A 17,571-nucleotide genomic window follows, 5' to 3' on the forward strand; every position below is an offset into this window, starting at 1 on the left:
TGGGGAGGTTGGTTCAACTTTAGAGTGGCCATAGAAGGCATTGCTGAGAAAGTTGATGCTGTTTGTGTGAACATGATTTATAAGAATAAAACCATATATTTTAATTTATATGTTTAGACTCTGAAATCTTAAGTATACTTAAAATAGAATGAAATTATATATTTAGTTAAGTACTTATACTAAACTATATAAGATTTTGAATTTGATTAGTGCTATCAAAATGTACCTCAACAGTAGTGAGAAATCTGTAATTATTTGTGATTTGTGATTCTTCAATTTATTCAGGAAGGTCCTTTTCATTCTTGATTCTATTCATCCTTTTCATTCCCCCTCCCCTCCTATCTTGCATGAGTTAACTGCAAGTAAGCCTCCTAATCTTTTCATTGCCCAGTTTCACCTAACTCCTTCTCATATCTTTTTATATATATATATATATATATATATATATATATATATATATATATATATACAAAGAACTTTCTAAAAAGTTTTAGTCTGGTACTTCTTAAAAATTCCACAATTGGAGTAGGTGTTGTTAAGGTTAAGCTGTTCCCTATGATGCTGGCATCCCATATCAAAGCACCAAGTCACAGCTACCCCACTGCAGATCCAATTCACTGCTAGTTGTACTTGGGAAAGCAACAAAAGATGGCCCATGTGCTTGAGCCTCTGCCACCCATGTGGCATGTGGCTTGAGCCCCTGCTACTTCCTGACTTTGTACAAGCCTACCTACAGGGCTTGCAACCATTTGGGGAGTGAACCAGTGAATGAAAGTTTTCTCTCTCTGTCGTTCCTTCTCTGTCACTTTGCCTTTCAAATAATAAAATAGTTCTTAAAACTTCCCCAGTCATTTCTGAGAGTTCAGTCTCCTTCTCTCAACACAGAGACCTCCTTCATCTTTATCTTTTTGCCTTTTTGTTATAGTGTTCCATACTCATGATTTATTAAAAGCACCATGCATTGAACACTAAGAAAATGCCCCCTTTTTACATGAATGTAAATGGAACTATAAAACAGCATATTAAGAGTTTATGTTGGGGCCGGCGCTATGGTGCAGCGGGTTAATGCCCTGGCCTGAAGTGCCGGCATCCCATATGGGCACTGGTTCTAGTCCCAGCTGCTCCTCTTCCAATCCAGCTCTCTGCTATGGTCTGGGAAAGCAGTAGAAGATGGCCCAAATCCTTGGGCCCCTGCACCCGTGTGGGAGACCTGGAAGAAGCTCCTGGCTTCTGGCTTCAAATCGGTGCAGATCCGGTCATTGTGGCCAATTGGGAAGTGAACCATCAGATGGAGGACCTCTCTCTCTCCCTCTCTCTCTCTTTGCCTCTCCTCTCCTCTCCTCTCCTCTCCTTTCCCCCTCCCCTCCCCTCCCCTCCCCTCCCCTCCCCTCTCCTCCCCTCTCCTCTCCTCTAAAATAAAAATTTTTTTAAAAAAAGTTTGTGTGTTAGGGACTATAGGTAAGACAGTTTGGTTGTACTCAGGAAACAATAGTGACAGGAACAGTTTTCCGTTTTATTGTTACAGATAAAAAAAAATTGTAAAGCTTTGGTTAGAGAAGGTACTTTGGACAGGCCAATTTTCCTGTGAAGAACTGAAATTGGGAGAAATGCTGAATGCAGTAATGCTGAAAGCTTATCAAATTACAAGTTAGTCAGTTGCAAAGGTATTAAATGTACTTTTTTATTAAAAAAATTATTTATTCATTTGAAAGTCAGAGTTATACAGAGAGAAAAGGAGAGGCAAAGCAGAGAGAGAGAGAGAGAGAGATCTTCCCAACCATTGGTTCACTACTCAATTGGTCACAGCAGCCAGAGCTGGGCAGATCCAAAGCCAGGAGCCAGGAGCTTCCTCCAGGGATCCCACGCAGGTGCAGGGGCCCAAGACTTGGGCCATCTTCTGCTTCCCCAGGCCACAGCAGAGAGCTGGATTGGAAGTGGAGCAGCCAGGACTTGAACCAGTGCCCATATGGGATGCTGGCATTGTAGGCAGCTGCTTTACCCACTATGCCACAGCTCCAGTCCCATAAATGTACTGTTAATCAGTTTCTGTACAACCACAAATTTTGTGACTTTTTTCTAAAAGTTGTTTTGTAACAGTATCAGTAGTTCAACATTGCCAACATTCCTTTGGGGTATGGGGTACCCTGCCTACCTATTAACAGATTTAGGAGCCTTCTAGTAGCTTGTTTACAAAAATTAAGATTTACCATATATCCCAAATTACCCTCTTGGTGGCCTTTATTTTTATTTGCACATGATTTCACCTTAACACTTTCACTTTTCTTCAGAACGTTCTTCATGATCTCATTTCCTCTTTAGTTAATTATTATTATTTTTTTTTTTGGACAGGCAGAGTGGACAGTAGAGGGAGACAGAGAGAAAGGTCTTCCTTTTTGCTGTTGGTTCACTCTCCAATGGCCGCCGCAGTAGGCGCGCTGTGGCTGGCGCACTGCGCTGTTCCGATGGCAGGAGCCAGGTGCTTATCCTGGTCTCCCATGGGGTGCAGGGCCCAAGGACTTGGGCCATCCTCCACTGTCTTCCCAGGCCACAGCAGAGAGCTGGCCTGGAAGAGGGGCAACCGGGACAGGATCGGTGCCCCGACCGGGACTAGAACCCGGTGTGCCGACGCCGCAAGGCGGAGGATTAGCCTACTGAGCCGCAGCGCTGGCATCTTTAGTTAATTATTCGTTAAAACTAATTATTATTTGTTGTTATAAACTAATTATTACATATGTTAGTGAGTTAGCAATTTATACTTTTTTTTATTTTAAAGATTTACTTATTTATTTGAAAGTCAGAGTTACAGAGAGAGAAAAGGAGAGGCAGAGAGAGAGAGAGAGAGACGTCTTCCATCCGCTGGTTCACTCCCCAATTGGCCACAATGGCCAGAAGCTGATCCGAAGCTGATTTGAAGCCAGGAGCTAAGATCTTCCTCCGGTCTCCCACGCGGGTGCAGAGGCCCAAGGACTTGGGCCATCTTCTGCTTTCCCAGGCCATAGCAGAAAGCTGGATTTGAAGAGGAACAGCCGGATCTCGAACCGGCACCCATATGGGATGCTAGCGCTTAAGGCCAGGATGTTAACCTGCTGCTCCACAGTGCCGGCCCCTATACTGGTTTATATTCATTTGTACAGGTTCATCAGCATCCTCATGGCTTCATCTTACTCTTTTATACTTGATAGCAATATGTTTTATAATGTATTTCTCATCCTTTCCATTACATTCCAATTGCTGTTAAAGTGTTACAGCTAAATCAAAATCCAAACTCTTTGACCTTAAATTATTGCTGGCATTTCCAGATATTCCTTCACTACTTTTATTTTATTAGAATCTGAATTATAATTTGAATGTGCCATACTTTTAGTTGATTGATTGTTAGATGGCTCACTGTTGGAGTACTTTATATGTGCTAGATTTCCTGATGTAGTCTGCATTGGCTTTCTTAACAAAATATGATTTACACAACAGAATTTTACCTTCTCACTGTTCTGGAGGCTGGGAAATCCAAGATCAAGATGTTGATTGTTTCTGTTTATGGTACAGGCTATCTTCCTGACTTGTGGAGTGTCACTTTCTCACTGTGTCCTCACATGGCCTATAGAGAGAGCTCTTGTGTCTTTACTCTTAATTACAAGGGCACCAGCCCTATAGTTTAGTGCCCTACATTTGTGACCTCATTTGACTTTTCAGTTTCTAATAGGTCTGATCTCCAGGTCACTTTGATTTTAGATCTTTCAACATATGAATGATGAGGCTGGAGGATAGTATGCAGTCCACAGCACTTCTTTTTCAATTCTACTTGTCTTTTGATTCTTAGGTGAATATTACAACTTTGAAATCATTGTGACTTTGATGTAGGGTTTAATATCTGCTAACATTATTTCCCCCAATTAATTAGCTTTAACAATTTTAGGGAGGAATGAGTTTCCCCTTATTCTTATATAAATTATTTTTTTTTTAAAGATTCTATTATTTATCTGAGAGGTAAAGTTACAGACTGGGAGAGGGAGAGACAGAGAGAAAGGTCTTCCTTCCGTTGGTTCTCTCCCCAGATGGCCACAGTGGCCGGCGCTGCGCTGATCCAAAGCCGGGAGCCAGGTGCTTCTTCCCTGTCTCCTGTGTGGGTGCAGGGGCCATCTACTACTGCTTTCCCAGGCCATAGCAGAGAGCTGGATTGAAAGAAGGGCAACTGGGACTGGAACTCATATGGGATGCTGGTGCCGCAGGTGGAGGATTAACCAACCTAGTGTGCCATGGCGCCGGCCCCTCAAAAATATTTTTTAAAAAGAATCATAAATAAGTCATCTTCTAAGATTTGATTCTTATATTCAGCATAATTTCCTTAGGGTTCATCCAGATTGTTGAGAATCTCAGATTTGTTCTATTTTTTTTTTTAAGATGCATTTATTTATTTGAAAGTCAGAATTACAAAGAGAGAGGAGAGACAGAGAGAGAGAGGGTTTCCATCTGCTGGTTCACTGCCCAGATGGCCGCAATGGCCGGAACTTCACCAATCCAAAGCTAGGAGCCAGGAGCTTCTTCCGGGTCTCCTACATGGGTGCAGGGACCCAAGGACTTGGGCCATCTTCCACTGCTTTCCCAGGCCATAGCAGAGGGCTGGATAGGAAGTGGAGTAGCCGGGTTTCGAACTGACACCCATATGGGATGCTGGCACTGCTATGCCGCAACGCTGGCCCCTGTTCCATTTTATTGTTTATAACAATCTGTGATAGGTATGTACCACAGTTTGGTTAACTATTGACTCACTGAGGGATAGTATCTAGGCTGTGTGCAATGCATGGCTATTGGAAATAAGGCTGCTATGAGTATTGTTGTTTTCTGCAAACATGACCCAAAATGCACTTGCTGGGTTGTATGGTAGTTGTGTGTTCAGTTTTCAAAGAAACCGTCAAGCTTTTCAGAGTAGTTAAAGCAAGATTCCTTGCCACCATCAGTACCTCAGTTTTGTAAATGACCCTGCCAGCATTTTATGTAGTCATCATTTTATATTAAAATCCTTCTGCTGGATATGTAATGATACCTCATTGTGGTTTTCTTAGAAATTTTTATTTTGTGTGAGAGACAGAGATTTTTCCATCTGATGGTTGACTCCCCAAATTCTCTGACAAGCAGGGATGGACCAGACCAAAACCAGGAGCCTGGAATTCCATCTGAATCTTTTACGTGGGTGGCAGGGACCCAAATACTTAAGCCATCATCTGCTGCCTCCCAGGATGTGCATTAGCGCAAGGCTCTCCTCAGTGGAATGGAGGGTTCTTAAGCAGCTACCCAACTCAGCCTACCTTTCATGCTCTTAACAGGATCTTTTACCGAACAGTTGTAAATTTTGATAAAGTCCATTTTATCAGTTTGTCTTTGCATGGTTCATACTTTTATTCTTAAATCCCAAAACTCTGCATAGCTGTAGACCTTGAAGGGTATTTTTTCTATAAGGTGTCTGGTTTTACATTTTATATTTAATCCCATAGTCCATTTCAGTTTATTTTTGTATAAAGTATGATACTTAATTCAGGTTTTTTTGTTTTTGTTTTTGTTTGCCTGTGGATGTTCAGTTCTTCTAGCACCATTTATCTAAAAGGTTGTTCTTTCTTTCTTGAATTAATTTTATGCTCTTGCTAAAAGTCAGTCAAGCATATTTGTGTAGGTTCTCTGTTTGGTCTATAGCTTTATCTGTCTGTCCCTCTGCCAAGATCATACACTGAATTACTGTAGTTATAATAATAAGATCTAATACTAGATAAAGTGATTCCTCTCTTATTTTCTTATTCTTTCAGCTCTCCTAAAACTTGTGCCCTTCATATAAATTTTACATTATTCTTGTCTGTGTCCACTAAAAATTTACTTATTGGGATTTTGATAGTCACTATAAGAATTAAATACATGATCTGTGATGACTTTTCTAATCTGTGAATATACTGAGTCTCTACTTAGGTTTTTGAATTCTTTCATTAGCATTTTGTGGTCTTCAGCACTCAGATCCTAAGTGTTTTACTAGCCTAAGTGTTTGTATACATAAGTGTTAAGTTTTCTTTGGAGCAATTTTAAGTACTATTGTATTTTTAATTTTGGTTACTGCTTTTAGATTGTATGTACATAGAAATACAGTTAATTTTCATATGTTGATTTTGTACCTGTTACCTTATTGAATTGAAAGGGTTTTTTTTTTGTTGTTTTTATTGTTGTTAAGATTTATTTATTTTGTTTGAAAGAGTTAGAAAACTTCCATCCATTGATTTGCTTCCCAAGTGGCTGCAATGGCCAGGGCTGAGCCAGGCCAAAGCCAGGTGTCAGGAGCTTCATCTGTGGGTCTCCTACTGGGTGGCAGAGCTGCCATCCTCAGCTGCTCTCTCAGGCTATTAGCAGGGAGCTGGATTGGAAGTAAATCAACTGGGACTTAAACTGTTGCTCATCATGGGATGCTGGTGTCAAAAGTGGTGGCTTTACCTGCTATGCCACAATGGTAGCCTGAGGGTTTTTTTGTTTTTGTTTTGTTTTGTAAATTCCCTATGATTTTTTTTTAATGTAAACTGTCATGTCATCTGCAAATATTAATAGCTTTAGTTCTTCATTTTCAGTATGAATAACCTTTCTTTTTCTTCCATTATTACAATGGCTAGAACATTCAATTTTATGTTGAATAGAGTAATAATGGCAGATATTCTTGTGTTGTTCTTTGTCTTAATGGAATTACATCCAGAGTTTGAGTTTTTAGTTTCATGTAAGCTGGATAATTTGTTGCATAAATTCCTTATCAAATTGAGATATTTCCCTTTTATTTCCAACTTGCCAATAAATTTTTATCCTGAATAGGATTGAAGTTTGTCACACATTTTTTTTCTGTTAATTGATATGATTACATCCTTGCCCATTAATACAATTTATTACATTTATTTATTTTTAAATGTTGAACCAGCCTTGTGTACCTGAATCCCATTAGGTCACAGTATGTAATCTTTTTATATATTGTTGGATTTGAGTAGCTAAGGTTTTTTTGAGGAACTTTGCATTTAAGTTCACAAGAGATACTGGTCTGTAGTTTGCTTTTTTTTTTTTTTTTTTTTTTTTTTTTGACAGGCAGAGTGGACAGTAGAGAGAGAGAGAAAGGTCTTCCTTTTTGCCGTTGGTTCACCCTCCAATGGCCGCCGCGGCTGGCGCGCTGTGGCTGGTGCACTGCGCTGATCCGATGGCAGGAGCCAGGTGCTTCTCCTGGTCTCCCATGCGGGTGCAGGGCCCAAGGACTTGGGCCATCCTCCACTGCACTCCCGGGCCACAGCAGAGAGCTGGCCTGGAAGAGGGGCAACCGGGACAGGATCAGTGCCCCGACCGGGACTAGAACCCGGTGTGCCGGTGCCGCAAGGCGGAGGATTAGCCTAGTGAGCTGCGGCGCCGGCTTTGTAGTTTGCTTTTTTAGGACACACAAACACACACACACAAATATATTCTGTTTTCTGTTATTCTTTAGTGAAACCATTACATGTTTAGAGAGTTCTTTTCAAAAAATTTTAAATTACAAATTAATTTTCTTTAATGGTTATCTAATTTATCTTGGTTGAGTTTTGACAATTTGATTTTTGAATAATTGGTCTATTTTTAAGTTGTAATTTATGCATATAAAATTCTTAATAACTTTATTATTTTAAAGGCTGCAGGATCTTTAGCAGTATCCTTTGTTTCATTCCTGTAATTGGTAATTTATGTTTTTGTTCTTTTAATTTGTCTAACTAACAATGTATTGGCTTTACTGACCACTTCTTTTTTTAAACAAGCTTTTTGTTTCATTGGTTTTTCTTTTTGTATATTTTTTTTTGCTTGCTTTGGATTTATTTTGTTCTTTCTTCTAATTTCCTCAAATAGGAACTTCAGTTATTGAGACCTTTCCTCCTTTTTAATATCCTTGGACTTTTCAGAGGCATTCAATTCACTGTTATTTTAAATTTGCATATGAAATTTAACCTTATTCTTTAAAGTGTTCAGATCTCATGTATCCTTTTTATGTCTACTTCAGCTGTCAGAGTCTGAAGACCTATCTTTTTTTTTAATATCCTTGTTTTTCTAAATGGTTTTTGTTATATAGGTATTGTGTATAAATTTATTTGTAAATATTGATGGCTGTTAAATCGTTAGTTCATTGAGATTAATTCCATCAAATTTCTGTGGGCTCCTCTCCATATTATGTATACTCAGTTGAAGGAAAAGAAAACCGTCTAAGCTTACTTTTTTTTTCTGGCAATTCTGAAATCTAGCAGCTTGTGGGTACTTGGAAAGAGCCATATCAAGAAATAGGAGTATTACTGTTGCTGTATCAAGAGTGTTTTTTTTTTTTAATGTGCAAGGGTTTATTGGGGGAAACTCGACAGGCTGGAGGGAAGGGGCGAAGAAGGAAAAGAGGGGGAAGGAGAGCGTAAGAGATCAAAAGAGAGAGACAGAGAGATGGAGAGAAAATAGATCAAGAGAGAGGGAGAGAGATCAGGAGATGGAGAGAAAGAGAGCCACGTGTTCAGGACAGGTCCTTTAAAACTTTGCTGGGGTAGGGGGAGAGTGGGCAGGGAAGTAGGAGCATTGAATCCCATTAGGATAGGGTTGGAGCCATGGGGTCGCCTGGCTTCCAGCAATGGCAGGGGGGGCTAGATCAAGGACTTTTGTATTATTCTTCATTGTGGCCATCAGAAGTTAGAGAAGTAACCTAAACAGGAGTCAGTTTGACGTTACCCTCCTTTTACTGCTAGCAAACCCCTACAGACTCTACAAAGACTGATCTTGCCCGCCCCTAGTGTTTGATTTGTTTTTAGTACTTCTCATAGAGAAGTTGATGGAATCTTAATTTATCTCTCGTCCGATTCCCTCATCCCCATTCATTCTTATTTTCTACTTTCTACTTGTTCAATTTTTAAAATGGTAATTAATCTCTAATGCCTTTATTTTACTTTTCAATCTTTTGAAGTAAACCTTTCTTCATAGAAAATCCCCTATTTCTGGGGCCAGCACTATGGCACAGCAGGTTAACGCCCTGGCCTGAAGCACCGGCATCCCATATGGGTGCTGGTTCGAGACCCGGCTGCTCCACTTCCGATCCAGCTCTCTACTATGGCCTGGGAAAGCAGTAGAAGATGGCCCAAGTCTTTGGGCCTCTGCACCCACATGGGAGACCTGGAGGAAACTCCTGGCTCCTGGCTTCAGATTGGCACAGCTCCAGCCATTGTGGCCAATTGGGAAGTGAACCATCGGATGGAAGACCTTTCTTTCTCTCACTGCCTCTTCTCTCTCTGTGTAACTCTTTCAAATAGATGAATAAATCTTTAAAAAAAAAAGAAAAAAGAAAAAAGTTAGGTCCAATTGAGAGTTCCAGAGCTTTTCAGTATATTCTTTGTTACTTTTTAAATCTTTGTCATGCTGTCAGTTTTGTCTCTCTTTTCATTTCTAAAATGGTTTATTTGTATTTCTACTTTTTTTTCCTGTTAATCTATTTCACTGGTCTTTGCAAAGAATGCATTTTTGGCAAGAATAGCACCAAGAACTCAATTCTCCAGTTTGGGTCATTTGCCACATTGGTTTTCTCTTTCTGTCTACCTCCCTAGTACACACATATAGACACAATCACTCATTCACTCATTCACTTGTTTGCTCCCTCTTATTTTCTTTACCTATGTGAAATAAGTTGCGTGAAGCCTGTCTTTTACCACTTTATACTTGAGTGTTTTTTTCCTAAGAACGTGGATATTCTATTACAAAAATCACAGTTGAGTTATATTTAGGAAGTTGAACATAAATACAATACTTTAATCTATAGTACACATTCCAGTTTGCCAACACTTACATAATTTTCATTTCATATTTTTTCTCTTCAGTAAAAGATCATATAGCATTTATGTATCATATCTCTTTAGTTTTTAAAATGGAATAGTTCCTCATTCTTTGAAAACATAAACTTATTCAAAGATTACTGTGCAGTTTTTTTGTAGATTATTTCTCAATTTTACTTAATCTGATATTTCACCATAGTTCTATTCCTTGCATCGTTTCCTGGGATATACTCACATGACATGTTGTGTCAGGAAAGGAGTACTCACTCCATCCAGAGATGGAATAATCTTGAAAAGACAGAAGCGTCAGCATGAAACTGGTCTCCTTGGTCAGTTAAAAGCTGTTAAAAATGAAAATAATGCATTAACTAGAGTAGTGATCCATATTCATTTTTTAAAGATTTATTTGAAAGGCAGAATGACAAAGAGAGGCAGAAATAGGGAGAGAAAAACATTTTTCATCCTCTGGTTCACTCTCCAAATGGCCACAACAGCCAGGACTAGGTCAAGCCAAAGCCAGAAGCCAGAAATTCCATCTGGATCTCCCATGTGTGTAGCAGGTCCTGGATCTGAAGCAGAGCAGCTACGTCCGAACATGGGATGCCAGCATTATAAGCGGTGCCCCAACCTACTGCATTGCAATGCCAGTTGTTAGCCATCATATTCTTTTTATTTTTTTTTAAGATTTTTATTTATTTATTTGAGAGGTAGAGTTACAGACAGTGAGAGAGAGAGACAGAGAGAAAGGTCTTCCTTCCGTTGGTTCACTCCCCAGTTGGCCACAATGGCCGGAGCTGTGCCAATCTGAAGCCAGGAGCCAGGTGCCTCCTGATCTGCCATTCAGGTGCAGGGGCCCAAGCATCTGGGCCATCTCTACTGCTTTCCCAGGCCACAGCAGCGAGCTGGATTGGAAGAGGAGCAGCCGGGACTAGAACCAGTACCCATATGGGATGCTGGTGCTGCAGGCAGAGGATTAACCTAGTGCGCCACGGCGCTGGCCACAGCTATAATATTCTTTTTTTATTAATTTTTTTAAAGATTTATTTATTTATTTGAAAGAGTTACACAGAGAGAGGAGAGACAGAGAGAGAGGTCTTCCATCAATTGGCTGCAAGGGCCAGAGCTGCGCCAATCTGAAGCCAGGAGCCAAGAGCTTCCTCCAGATCTCCTATGTGGGTGCAGGGACTCAAGACCTTGGGCCATCTTCTGCTTTGCCAGGCCATAGCAGAGAGCTGGATAGGAAGTGGAGCAGCCAGGTCTGGAACCAGCGCCCATATGGATGCTGGCGCTTCAGGCCAGGGCATTAACCTGCTGCTCCACAGCACCAGCCCCCTCCCCCAGCCATAATATTCTAATAAACAAATGTGTAACTAGGGGAAAAGAAAGAATTCTTTCTTCTTCAGAATGTTATTTATTTTTATTTATATTGCTCCAGTTTATTGTATTCCTTTTTAAGATTTTAAGTTGGATAGTGAGTTCATTTTACTTTTTTTCCATTGATTGTCAGGTAACTTGTTTTGAATTTGGATTTTTTTTCAAAAATGAAATGATTTTTCATTGGATTAAAATTACTAAACTTTTATATGTAGTTACCAACCATACTACTGCTTTAATAATACTATTTGTAAACATGTAATTAACTACTTGTAAGGTCGCGAGCATAATAAAGTACATAGTAGTTTAAAAGCATAGGTTTAATTTTACTCTCCTCTCCCAAATTATTAGTTATTAGTGAAACAAAAATACACTCATACCTGTTTTTGGCTTAGTCTATTTTAAATGCTTCTAGCAAACAGTACAGGAATCCTATGATGGGAGTTTTGCTCTATATTTCCCAAAATAACTTGGAATACGTCTTTACAAGTTTTAGTTATTTAGTGACCACAGTCCTACTCTTTTTCCCTTATAAATTCTTACCCTAGAATTTGTTTCTGATGAAAGAAAAACACTGGAGATTGAAGCATTTTTACTATCTTTAGAATCCATTAGCAAATTCTCCAGAAATGATTCACAAAAACTCTTTAAAATCATATACCTGTATTTATCATTTGTACTATTCCCTCTCGCAAATTGTATTAAAAATATCTTCTTGTAAATAATAACTTCCCAGCCTCTCATGTCAGCTAAACTGCTATGGGCCAGTGGCATCACCTGGTATCCAACAGCACCATCACAACCAATATTTACCATCACAGCCAGTATTTAATAAGGTTTACTTTGTTTGGGGCACTATTTTGAGTATTTCAAGTATTACCTTATTTAATTCTCAGAAAACTGGATAGAAAATGGTAGAGACTGGATGAGACCCAGCTGGTCCTAGCTGCAAAGCCCACAAGCTCAACTAATTATTATACCAAATTCTTCTTACACAGTACTAACATTTTTCTTCATTCTTGGGAAGTGTGTCCTGTTCCCTGCCCCTTCTATTTTTCACACCTTAATCATTTTATTTTTGCTCATATTAATATTAATTCTCATCAACCGCCTTTCTTCTTGCCCTCCCCCACACACTGCCTTTTAACTGTTAGCCTATTATTATAGGGAAACCATTTGTCATCTCTCCCTTCATCTATATCAGATTTTAATAAATTTATACTAACAGTATAATTTTCCTTAAACTCCAGCAATTCACCTATTTATCTATAAATTTTTAAATTTAAAGTCCATTTAATCTTAAGAAAGAATAAAAACAGAACAAATTCAGTGGATTGAAAGATGTTTAAGATCTTCTTAATATCTGTGGTTTTAAAAATATTTAGCTAGAACAGAATTTGGACTAATCAACTTAGCTCTGTATTGCAGTACAAAGCTGGTTTACCAAACACATCTACATAATTGTGTTTTTTACTTCTTTATTACTGTAGTTACCTTCCTAAAGCTGGATGTAGCCTGTTTACAACAATTATATTTGACTCAAACCTGATCAGATACATTGGTGTGCAAAAGTCTTTTTTTTTTTTTTTTGTAGAGTCAGGTAAGTATTTATGTGCTCTTGAATTTTTGTAGCTTTTTCTAGTTTAAAATTTCATCACAGGATTGTGTATTAGAGTGCTGGTTCAAATTCCAGCTGTTCTGTTTCCAGTGCTGTCTGGGATGGAGTTCCAGGCTCCTGGCTTTAGCCTTGTCCAGCCCCAGCCATTGTGACTATTTGGGGAGTGAACGAGTGGGTGGAAGATCTCTTTATTTCTCTCTCTCTCTCTCTCTCCCTCTCCCTCTCCCTCTCCTTCTCTCTCTCTTTCTCTTTCTCTCTCTGTGTGTGTGTATGTGTCACTGTGCCTTTCAGATAAATCTTAAAATTTTTTTCATTATATATTTTTTAGTATAACTCTTTAATTTGTTCTTTGTTAACCACTCATTTTCTTAAAGGATCAGTTAAGGTTTATTCTTGTCAAATTACTTTGGCAATATATTCTTTGTAAGTATTCTTATTGATTCTCAGACATTTAATACTTGTTTTACAATAACTGTTTACATGCTTGCTTATACTTAAACTATCTTTTGGATGGAAATGGGGATGAGGAGATTGATCTACTTATAAATTTATTTTTACTCTCTAATTTATGGATGTCCTCAAAGTTACCATGGAGACCTGATGAAATTCACATGCTTCCAGAACTACTTAATCCAAGAAAGAATTTTCTTCATCTATTAATTGGACTTACAGGTGTATTTCAGGTTTAACAACTGTACATTTAGTATTTTTAATGTGTTCAGGCAGTTGTTTAGCATAATCTTAACAGGATTTGGGATTATTTGTTTCCTTTAGTTCCAAATGTTGTGCTACAAAAGAACTCTAAGAGTAGGTCTTGTATTCTAGAAGATTGCAGTCGCCGCTTCAGACCTAGAGGCTGTGCTCAAATGGCCACGATGGCCAAGGCTGGGCCAGAGGAAACCTTTTATTTTACACTGGTAGCAGACTGATTGTCTCCTCAGAGCCACTGTACAGCCTAGTGCTTAAGACACCCACATCAACTGCCTAGGTTTGGTTCTTTGCGCTGCCGGCTGATCCCAGCTTCCTGCTAATGCAGACCCTGGGAGGCAGTGGTGAATAAGTAATTGAGTTCCTGCCACCCATATGGGAGGCCTAGATAGACCTCTGGGCTTGTGACTTTGGCCTGATCTTTATGGGCATTTGGAGAATGAACAGAATTTGTAAGCACACTCCCCCTTCCTAGATAGCTTAAACTCTTTTTAAACAATGAGTGTAACTCCCTATTGGACAGAAATAATTGACTCTTTTACCTTATTTCTCATAGTAAATTATTTACCAGGTAATATTGGATTGGTTACTTACAGTTTGACAAAGATGTAATTGCTGTTTTATACACTTTGCTAACTATGCCAGTCACTATCATGATAAACATGGAACTTTGGTTTTTATGTGTTCATTAATATTAATAACACTGCTCTCTGAAAATATAAAATTAATATAGTAAACACCACATAGGGTAAAGTTGGAACACATTCTATTATAGCTGAGGAGGGGCAATGAAAGGGAAGCAGCAGAATTCAGTAATTTTTTTTTTTTTTTTTTTTTTTGGACAGGCAGAGTGGACAGTGAAAGAGAGAGACAGAGAGAAAGGTCTTGCTTTTGCTGTTGGTTCACCCTCCAAGGGCCACCACGGCTGGCGCGCTGTGGCCGGCGCATCACACTGATCCAAAGCCAGGAGCCAGGTGCTTCTCCTGGTCTCCCATGCGGGTGCCGGGCCCAAGGACTTGGGCCATCCTCTACTGCCTTCCTGGGCGATATCAGAGGGCTGGCCTGGAAGAGGGGCAACCGGGACAGAATCTGGTGCCCCGACCGGGACTAGAACCCGGTGTGCTGGCGCCGCAGGCAGAAGATTAGCCTATTGAGCTGCGGCGCGGCCAAATTCAGTAATTTTTAAGAATGCTTCTGTCCCTAAATTTTTTTTCCTCAAAATTATAAATTTAATATGGATCACATAATAGGTAGAAGTCTTTTCAGACATTTTACTCTTTTTCTGTACAACTTCAGTACCACTGATTTTTTTAGAATTCGAGGTGGATATTTGATATCTCTGTTACTTAACCATAGTGTTCTGTATGTTGTCCTTAGTGTGATTAGAGTACTGGCCCCCCACCTTTTAAAGATGTATTTACTTATTTATTTGAAATTCAGAGTGACAAGGAGGAAGAGGGGCTTTGGGAGAGGGAGAGACATTTTCCATCTACTGGTTTCAGTCCTCAAATGACAATAACAACCAGGGTCAGGCCAGGCTGAAGCCAAGAGCCAGGTGTTTGGGTCATCATCTGCTGCCTTCCCAAGTATATTAGCAGGAAGCTAGATCAGTAGTGGAGCTGCCAGAACTCCAACCAGCATTCTGATACAGGATACTGGCATTGCAATCATTTCCTGATCTGCTGTGCCACGATGTCCCACCCCCCTTTTTAGTGTTGCTTGAAATCAAAAGCAAAACAGCCCTCTAATACAGTGTGTGTTTTAAATAGGTAAGAAATTGTTAGACTTTGGACATATAGACTAAGAGGTAATTGCTGGGTGATACAGAATGGTTTGGGAAGCATATCCTAAAAATTATCTACAAAGACATTAGGTGCTAGTTCCAACAAATTACCTACGTTTTCTATTCTGCTGTCTGTTTTAAATCCATAATAGCTAATAGCATAGTGGTCTTTTTCTAAAGTCTAATTGTTTTTATGCTACATTAAGTAAATGGTATGTAATATCAACAGAAAATATTTTTATTTCCTATTATTTTGTAGAAATAATTAATAAAACTTGAGTTCTAGATCATAGTTACTGATATGTAAACTTAATATTTATGTGACTTAGAGTTGCAACACATTCCTGTATAGATATTTGCATGAGTTGAAGAGCTAGTTCATCAAGTTTTCCATTTCCATGGTGCATTCTTTTCTAATTTATGGTTTGCCCCTTTAAAAAAAGTATTTTAAATTTAATTTATTTGAAAGGGGAGGGAGGGAGAGAAATAGAGAAGCATAAAATGATCTCCCATCCTCTGGTTCACTACTCAGTGTCTGCAGCAGCCCAGGCTAAGCCTGATTGATGTTAGGAGTCAAGGAGTCCATATGGGTTTCCCATATGGGTGACAGGAATACAAATATCGAGCAATCACCTGCTGCCTTCCAAGACAGGCATTAGCAGGAATCTTAGAATCTGAAACAGAGCCAGGACTTGAGCCCAGGCACTCTGTTACAGAATGTGAATGTCCCAAGCAATTTTTTTTTTTTTTTTTTAGGATTGATTGATTGATTTCAGAGGTAGAGTTACAGACAGAGGGAGAGACAGAGAGAAAGGTCTTACATCCACTGGTTCACTCTCCAAATGGCCACAGTGACTGGAGCTAAGCTGATCTGAAGCCAGGGGCCAGGAACTTATTCCTGGCCTCCCACAAAGGGGCAGGGGCTGAAGCACTTGGGCCATCTTTCCATGTGTTCCCAGGCCATCATCAGCATGCTGGATCGGAAGAGAAGCAACCAGATGCGAACTGGCACCCAATTGGGATGCCAGTGCTGCGGGTGGAAGCTTAATCTATACCACAGAGCCAGGAATCGCCCTCCACAACATTTTAACTCCTACACTAAACACCTGCTCCTCTAGTGCATTTTAAAGCTCATTTCTTTAAAAAGTACTTAAAGACAAATGGACACACAGAGAGAGGTCTGCCATTCACTTGTTCACTCCCAAATATCCATGACAGTCAGGCCTGGCCCAGGCCAAAGCCAGCAGGGAAGGGTAGTAGGGTCCCAAGTAATTGAGCTGTCCACTTCTCCCTTCCTAGGCACAATAGCAGGAATACTGGATTGGACACAGAGATGGTAGGACTTGTACTGGCACTCTGATACAGGATACAGGCATTGCAAGTGGTGGCTTAACTTGCTAAGCCACAGCACCAGCATCAATTTTAAATCTCATTTTAAAAACTTAATTTTCTGTGAGTTTTGGGAACCTCTAAAAAGGTATCATTTGAAAATAAGTGATGGAGATTAGTGTAGATCATGTTAAAATTTTATTTATCTGAGATAAAACAGCTGAAAATGTTAATTTTAGGAAATTGAAGAGAGGAGCTAATTCAATAATATCTTCATGTATTAAAAATTAATTTAGTAGTATTTTATGTAATAAAAGCAATAGGATCAAACTCAGTTTTTTATTTCTTTCCAGTTTTTTAACAATTCCAGTGTAACATTGTATTTTATAATATCACTTTTTCTGCTATTTATTAATATAATAACAATGTTACAGCAATCCATTAGTGCTGTATTTTTTCTCTTTGTATTCCAGAATTTTTTTAATCATTATTTTTTGTTATTGTTGTTACATATGGTAGTATAATAAATACTGTCTAAGATCCCTTAACAAAGTACAGATTTGCAAAAGCCCTGGATATATCCATTCTTTTCTACTGCATGTAGGGTCATCATAGAATGAGAGACAAAAGTGCTGAGTCAGCTTTGTTACTTTGCTTCTATAGACAGGACTGAATTCTTGGTTATTTATTTTTTAATTACTAAGATTTGCTAACAAGAATCATAGTCAAGGATATTTTGATAATGATCAGCTTTCGAGATGGGATGAAAGATGGGGAGTTATAATTTTACATACCTCCTGCCTTGATTTACTTCAGTCAAGATGATATCATTGGCTATGGTGTTCAGATTAATAACTAGTAATACTGTGTTAACTAGTATTTCCACCATTAGAACCAGTAGATGAAAGACCTTTCCCTCTGTCTCTCCCTCTCTGTAA

General features: G+C 39.1%; 1 protein-coding gene across 1 annotated transcript in view; it reads left to right on the plus strand.

Moving 5' to 3' along the window:
• The window catches only part of SPRED1 (sprouty related EVH1 domain containing 1), a 121,293-nt gene that overhangs the window by 70,800 nt on the left and 32,922 nt on the right, over positions 1-17,571 (plus strand). The gene's annotated exons all lie outside the window — the stretch shown is intronic.

This window comes from Lepus europaeus, chromosome 11, assembly GCF_033115175.1.
Source record: "Lepus europaeus isolate LE1 chromosome 11, mLepTim1.pri, whole genome shotgun sequence".
Classification (NCBI taxonomy): domain Eukaryota; kingdom Metazoa; phylum Chordata; class Mammalia; order Lagomorpha; family Leporidae; genus Lepus; species Lepus europaeus.